The following is an 8,228-nucleotide window of genomic DNA, read 5'->3' on the forward strand; positions in this document are numbered from 1 at the left end:
CAGCAGGGTGAAGTTTAACTGCTCAGTAGAGTGGAGAATGGGGATCTGCTCTGACTAGGACCAGCAGGAGAAAGTGTGTTTGTGTAAGCATGCACATCTGTAGGTGACACACACACTGGACTAAGTTTGCAAGGGCCAGTGCCAGCATCTGCTTGAAAAAGGCTTCTAGCAGCATCGTAAGAGTAATGAAAACTTGGGACTGCTGCCATTTGTGGGGCAATTTCTGTTATTTTTGTGTGGGAATCCCACTGGGAAAAAGGGTAAGTCCATTTGTTTGTTGTAACAACACAGGAAGGGAAGAGGTTTTCCTTTTATCCTGCTAGAACAGCTACCTTTGGCATCGTATCCCTTTTCTCATCTGGTTGAGATCCATATTCAAAGTAACAGAGCTTGTCCATAGTTACCATTCAGTAAACAGTAATGAGCTACAAGCCAGCTTTTATCTAGATTGAATTAAGCAGGTGGCAGATCGAAGATGTAACATGTTCACCTTTTCTTTTGCTAGAGCAGGAAGGGGTGTGTTGGACCCCACCAGAAAAGGGTATCCCTTGGTTCTGATTGCAGAAGCTTGTGTCTGCAGCTGATCAAATAGAAAGCTCTTGAGTTACGATAAAACGTCCTAAATGTGGTTGAAGAGACAAAACTAGTGGTGAACCCCTGATTCAGTTGGGTGCTCACATCAGTTCAAATCCAGAAATGATCACGATCTCTCCAGACTGGTATTATTTGAAAATGCCATCAGATTTTCCCACCTGGAATTGCCCTGAGGCAATCCTTGGCTATTGACTCTGGACATCCAGCAGCCACCAAAACTTAAACTAAGTCCTTTCTCCTTTTGGATAAACAAACCACCCTTTGCCTCCCTGATCCCCATCCAACAGAACACTCACTCTTGTAAATGAAAGCAAGCTAATTTACTGATCTCAGCTGCTCTTTTCCCAACATGATATTCAATGCTGTGAGTCACCAAAAAAAGCTCTCCCCTTTTCCATTAAGGTCAGCAGCAGCTTTAGTAGGGAGCAGGCCCCTGGTCACAGCTCCAAGATGAGCTGGCAGCACCAGCAGCAGTGTCCCGGTGGAGGAAGGTTTTCTGCTTCTGCCTCTGCCACAGATACACATTGGACCGTAATGTCAAAGGAGGTCAGATAAACAAGATAAGCTGCATTGCCTGAACCTTCTTTTTTAACAACTCTTTTTGGATGCAAATAATTCAGTTTAATACAGGTAGGTGCTGCCCCAGGTCTAAACATAATTTGGGTGACAAATGAGGAATGGCTTAGAGGCAGGGAGCAGTCACCTAACTTTAGAAACAGTTTAATCTCTCTCTTAGAACTGAAACAATGAGGACTTTTCTTTGTGTTTCTGTCCTCAAACAAACTTTCTTTGTTCTGATGTAGTTTCTCCTCCCCTGGAATTTGCTGTCCCAACTGCCTCACTCAAGTCATGCTCAGGCTTGCTCCAATGCCAGCATGTCTCACAAGTCTGATGAAACCTGAATGATCCCTTCTCCCCCTGTATCCAGCCTGTGTCCAGCCCTCCAAATAGAAGCCAGGAGCCATTTCCTGCAACAGTGTTGGCCCAACAGCAGTGCATGAGGAGCAGGAATGGAGGGATGGCACCTGCTGGAGCCCAGCCTTTGGGTACAGGTACTGAGTCACTCAGATGTCCAGAGTGGTGATTGACTCACCAGGAGCATGAGAGGCTCCTCTTGAGTCCCTGATGAGTGTTTTCACACCCAGACACACCTCAGCTGGAGTGGAGGACAGGGAGCCATCCAGAGAAGCCACCAGCTCAAAGTTAGGGCACTGCCTTGGGAGGACATTTGCAGCCTCCAAACTGACCAGAGCAGGAACATGAATTAAATCTTCCATCTCTCACATGGATATCCCAAATGTCAGCACCAGCACAGGCTGTCTTTGTTCAAGCTGGCCCTGGTTTTGGCTTTGTGCATGTCTGGGGCAGAAGTTGGGGAAATGCACATCAGTTCTTCAGGGCATCCAGCCTGAGCTGCTCCTTTCAAGGAACTCTGCTCTTGGACACCTTGGCACAGCTTGGGATCCTGCTGGGTGCAAGGATGCCCTTGAATGAGGAGCTGTAGGCTAGGAGCCTGTCCCATTCCCACCAGCTGAGACCAGTGGATCAGCAGTCTTGGTGGCTGACTCAGCCCAGCTCTCCCACTTGACCTTACTGAGGAGCAGCTTCTAAATCATGGTGTGACTTCAGAGTCAGGTGAATCAGACACTTGATCAAGAGTCACTCTAGGATTTATGGATTTGAGTGCAAGCTTAACTGTGGCCATAGGCTGAGGTCATTGTCTAAAGGGCAACATCAAAATGCAAAGTCAGTGAGATGCCTGCTGCAAGAACCCCCCTCCATTTCATTGCTGCTCATGGGGCCATTTCTTCACACAGAGTCAGAGCAGTCTGAAATCTCCTGTGTCATCCTTAACCCTTATCAGGCTCCTCTACACATAATTGTAACAGGTAGGATCAAGCCTAGAGTGAAAAACAGCCCTGTGTTGAGTGAGGGAATTCTTACTGGTAGTGTCTGAGCCATGTTGTTCAAAGGCCCAGTGAGAAGCTGGGGCTGGAATCATTGGAGAGAGCAAAGTTTCACCTGGAGAGGCTGTTTGCATCAGCACTGCCTGCATCTGCCTGTGTGACATCCACTTGGAAGTTGTAGTGGAGGGGCAGGAAGGGCCCCACTCTGTCCCTAATCGAGTCTGTACACCCTCACCTTAGCTTCTTGCTGTATCCTGGTTTGCATTTTCTGCTGTGCCTTGTGGGAGCAGAACTCAGGTTTCAGGAAGCATCTCATTAAATTTTCCGTATTTTGAAATGGAGTGACTCACTCACCAAGCCAGCCACTGTTTTGTCCTTGCTCTGTGCACTGAGACAAGCACAGGACTCACCCCTGCCCCGCAGCTGGCCCCAGGATTCTGGGGAGTCGGGGGTCCAGGCAGCAGCAAACACTCATCACCTTCCCCCTCAAAAAATGTCCCTCTGTGGCTTTTAGACACAAATATGAATGTACATGAAAGGGCAGTGGGTGGGGGCTTGTGCTGAATAGTAAGCAGCAGCCAAACAAGTCGAGCAGGTCTGTGGAAGCAATTCAGGCAAGGCAAAAAGATCGGTAAGGTGAGATGTAATTATAATCCCTCTGAGCTGGGACACAGGGAGCCGAAGGATCCACAACATCAGCCGTGCAGCCCTGCTACACCAGGGGGAACCAAGCCTGAGTAACAACTTGTTTACAACTTCACATTGTCCTGGCTGAGCCAGCCCCACAGTGATGTAACTCTGAGCGCCTTATACCTTGGCCAGGCCAAAATTTTTTGGGCTGTAAGAGCAGATAGGGAAGAGGCACACAGGTACATAGGTCAAATTTTCTTTTTTCCTTTCCTGTGTCCTGTCCTAAAAATATTTAGCTGAAGAACAATTTATTCAGGACTTTCCCTCTGTTTTTCCATTGTGTGTCATGTGCTTTGCTGGTGTGTCGATGATGGAGGAACTGAAGAGCAATAGCTCACATCCATCCACAGTAAAATGAAAGTTCAGAACCCAAGCAAATGGTCCACAAACCTCTACTACCCTGTTAGGCAATAAAGAAGCCAAAAGGTGCCTTGGTTATCACCAGAAAACAGCCTATGGAAGCATCCTGCTCATTCAGCTATCCCTCACTTGTTTTCTTTCTTTAGCTGTATGAGGTTTCCAGTCTCAGTTACCCAGTGGCACAACATGAAAGGGTGAAAGGGTGGCCCTTGAGAGCCAAGTGCCCAACCAGAAGCTGAAAGAAACCCGTTATAGCCAAAGACAAAGCTTAACCTAATGGGCATAATCAATAGAGAAAAATATGAAAGCAGAAGAGCTTCAAATTGTCCTGTCACTTCAGATAAGATCTGACTTTCTACACGTGAAAATGGGAATAAAATCAAAGGGAGAGGGGGAGAGAAAGAAGCTGGGGAAGTGCTGAAAGCTTTCAAGCTTTGTTCTTTCATCACAAAAAAAGAAAAAGAAAAAAGGGGCACGTTTTCCCCTTTGTAAGTTTTATTTAAGAGCTAGACCCTTCTTCATTTCGAGCCAAGGGAATTTTTGCTTTTGAGTTTGAAAAAAGCAGAATCAGGGTCATGATTTTAAAAAGCTTAAATCCCAGGCGTGTTTTAGAAACAGATTCAAAAGCACATGCTCACTGCAATTATCTACGCCTGCGGTATTTTCAGACATGTGGACTTCAGGAAAACAATAGCCAGCCCTGTTATCAGCACAAAGGAGGATCAGTTTGGAATTACCATACCTGTAACGTAGGCAGCCCTCAGCTCTGAGGGTTTCCATTCCCACTGTTGTTCAGCTGTGAATTTACTTACAACATTCCTGAAATAAAAAAATAAAAGAAAGAAAGAAAAGAAAGAAAAGAAAGAGAGGCATTCCTGACTGAAGTATGGAGCAACTCAGAGCTGGCACCCTCTAAACAATAACTCTCAGCACAGGTCTTGCCTAAAATGAGGGGGATATTCTGCCCCTGGAAACTGATGGTTTTTGAAGCAGGAAAAAAAATCAGAGAGAGAGGATGTCTGAGCACTGGGATGCTCCAGGTCCAATGCAGACACTGCACAAGGGTAAAGAGGTGATAGATGTATCCCTGGCTGGAATATTCCCCTGTGCAGGAGCCATGAGTCTTTCCATCCATTTGAAACAAAGGACCATGATGAACCACTGCAGCTCCAGAAGAGGGTTTAATAGAAAGTTTTGGTGCTGGTGGCAAATATCCAGATGCTACTCGGTGTGATCACTCAGAGGTACACACACCTTGGGTAGCTGGGCTGGACTGGCGAAGTACTGTCTCTTGGAAACGCCAAGCTCATTATTCAGGTTAGCTGCATGTGACTCCTTTATGTATTTGAGTTTAAAACTCTCGGGGATAATATTGTTGAATCTCAGAAAGCTGGGTGTGAATCAGAAAGGCAAGGGCAGTCAAGCCTTAAGGACTTGAACTGAAAAAAAAAAAGCGATCGTGAGTTTTGGCAGGTCCTGGCTCCCCTGAGCAGCTCTGGAGGAAGTGGTCCCTCTGTGGTGTTTGCATTGCAAACTGTGCTGAGCAGGTAGTGACGTTGCCTAACCAAAGTACCAGAAACATCTTAAAAACATCTTAGAAATCTTGGGTCTCTGTGTCAGGGGCTACAAATCCTCAGTAGCCTGGATCTCTGTGGTGCAGTCACTGAAGAGTGATGAGTCCCCCTGTGTGTGGCTGAGCCCAGGGCAGCCGGGGGACAGGGGGACAGGACACACACACTGGTATCTGTAGCAGCCATCTCGGCTCCTTTCAGAATCGATGGGGAGAAACTGGGAGGAAGGCGTGATTCATCCCACCTGCCCGACGCTCCGCCTCGGCTCCCCATGGGTCGCGGCCCTTCTGCCTGGAAAGTGCTCTGCCAGACTCTGCCGGCACTCCTCTGCCTGCCACCCACACCCCGCACCCCACTGCCATGTGGGTCTCCTGCTGGCGGCCCCCGAAGTCCCGACCCCGGGCAGGACGCTGCCATCTCCCTGCTGGCAGCTTGTGCTGTGAGCGCCGGGATGGGGCAGGAGCCGCGGTGCGGAGCAGCACCCCCAAAAAGCAGCGTCCCGCCTCCTGCACGGGTGATCCCTTGTTGGCACTTGGGAACAGGAACAAGTTTGTGTCACCCTTATCTGCAAGATCTCAGCTGTGCATTTCATTTCTCTGTGTGCCAGAGGAGGAGCTGAAACCTGCACCAGGTGTGATTCATGTGCCATTTCCACGGGTAAGCCCCGTGGTGGCGATTAGCAATCGCTTATATAAAACACCGGGTTTCCAGGGTACTGAGCACCTGTGAACTCTGTTAAATCGCAGGCAGAGTGCTCGGGAAGCTTCTGGACCTTTTTGGCCTTTAGCAGGGTCACCCATGGGCTCCCCTTTGCCCCAGGCTAGCCAAAATTGTGATGCTGAGTGGCAGGGAGCCAAGGTGACAGCCCTGCCAGAGGGCTTTGCCCCGCGTGGGGAGCAAATAGCCAAACCTCCCAGGCAGGCTTATGTGGAGAGAGAAAAAGCCAGCAAGAAAGGACTTAGGGTGGGAGGAGGTAGAGCGGGGTGATCCTGGAAGGGAGGGTTTGGAGAGGGGGAAGTGCTTGGAGTCTTGGCTGGGGAGGAGAGGCTGGTGGAGGTGTAGGGTGAGAAGGTGACAGTGGAATGTGGGGACTCTGTGAACAGCCTTGCTGGAGTGGTTTGGAGCCGGGGGAAAACCAGTGGAGGAAGGGCGCTGAGGCAGATTGTTTTCCAGCTTTCTGTTGCAAATGAACAGAGGTGGGAGAGGCTCTGAGGGCAGATAGGGAGATTCAGCTAATCTCTATCAAGTTAACCATTCTTTAAAGACTTGCTGAGTATGTAGTCCATCCATGGGGGATACCGGTGCCAGTCCTGATCCTTATCCTCCTGTGCCCGTGGAAATGCACTGCTCACCACTAACTCAGCACGTGCAGAGCCTGAGTGAGTCCGGCTGATGGCTGAGAGTGCCCCATGCCACTCTCACAGCCCCGGGTCTCCGGCAGGGGCCACACTCAGCCTTTGATGAAGCAGGATAAAGGGATCTGGGAGAACTGGTCCTGCAGGGAGCCCGGCAAACCCCACCGGACAGCTTATGCCCAGCGCTGCTATGCACTGCTTAAAGTCAGCTCCATTCTCAGCCAGAAAACCCCTCTGATAAGCAGTAAGTCAGCCAGCTGCATATTTACCTTCCGAGGCTGGCCAGCGCTGACATACTTTGGAGAGCCAGGCCCAGCTCCAGTGAGAGGGGGAGTGCCCGGGAATGCTGTGGCGCGAAGTGGGAGGATTTATAGCTGTTTGCGATGGGGGTCGGGTGGGTCACCTGAGCCGAGGGGGCCTCCCAGGTCCTTCTTCTCCCTTGCCAAGAAAGACTTTCCTTGTTTGGCCTCCCAGATAGCCGGGTCGTGCAGCCCCTTCCCAGGGAGCGGGATCACTTGGGAGCAGCTGAGCCTGGGAAATGAAACCATGGGTAGGGCTCCCATCTCACCCGGAGCACAAGGAGATGGGCTCGGAGGGCTGCAGGGAGCTCAGCAGAGAAATGAACCCGGCTGCAGACATGTTCTCTATTGCTGAGCATTTCTCTTTCGCCAGCTGACCATCTCTTTGTACACCCCCACCCTTCCGGGCTGCCCTCAAACAAAATAACCCCCAAAAATGGACATTTTCTAGGTAAAATGGGGTCAGTGCCTGACCGAGGAGGAGTGCATAGGGATGGACTTTGTTTTCAAAGTGCAATGGCTTAGAGAGACTGTTTTACCAGCCAGCAGAGCGTTCTGCAGGGACTGTAGCACCCCAGTGTTACCCCCCCATGGACTGACACACATGTAGCTACAGCTGAACTCCCCCAGCTCTGCTGCCTTGCTGGTTTGTTGGGGTTATTTTTCTTCTTTTACCAAGAATGCGGGAACCTGCTGCTCCTGGATGGCTCCGAGATGAGTTTCTGCTTGTAGCACTCCCACTTCCAAAGCGGAGCTGAGAGTGCAGCCGGCCGAGCTGCTGGAGAACTGCACCGAGCCAGGGAAGTGCTTGGCAGAGATGCTGAGCACCCTGCAGTGCCTGGAGCAGCTGGCCTTGCACAGGGAAGGGGCCTGGGGCAGGAAAGGGGGATGTGCAGGGAACCCCGTCTCCTCCCTGGACAGATACAGCTGTGAGGAGCTGGGGGACATTGTTCTGGCCACTGCTCCAGGGAGGTTGTGTAGGAGGAGGGCTCATATTAACATTTTTCCACAAAGCTGGATGAGGTCACAGAATGTTTGGAGTGACAAGAGGTGGGATGTAGGCTTTTCCTCTGAGAGGAGTTCTTGCAGGAAAAGACAGAAAGCTAAGTAAGGTCTAGCAGGATCTCCTATGGCCAGGCCCTGGGGACAGGGTCAATCTTTCTGGGTCAGTGAATATTGAATATTTATGCTAATTGAAAAGCCTGGCAAGGTGAGGGCTGGCTCTCCAGGTTCATGTGATGGTAGTCCCACTCCCTGTCTTGAACTGCACTGAAAACGATTTTCAGCCTGTTTTTCTAAGCCAATATCCTGGCATTTGGGTTAGTGTGTGTTGGTTTGGGTACTTCTGCTGTTGGCAGGGCATTTTTGTCCAATCCCCATCTCTGAGATTTCTCACCCTAGTTAGGAAACTAGTTGCAGAGAACCACAGATTCCTCCAAACAGGACCGTTTC

This window comes from Coloeus monedula (genome assembly GCF_965178545.1).
Source record: "Coloeus monedula genome assembly, chromosome: 10".
Classification (NCBI taxonomy): Eukaryota; Metazoa; Chordata; class Aves; order Passeriformes; family Corvidae; genus Coloeus; species Coloeus monedula.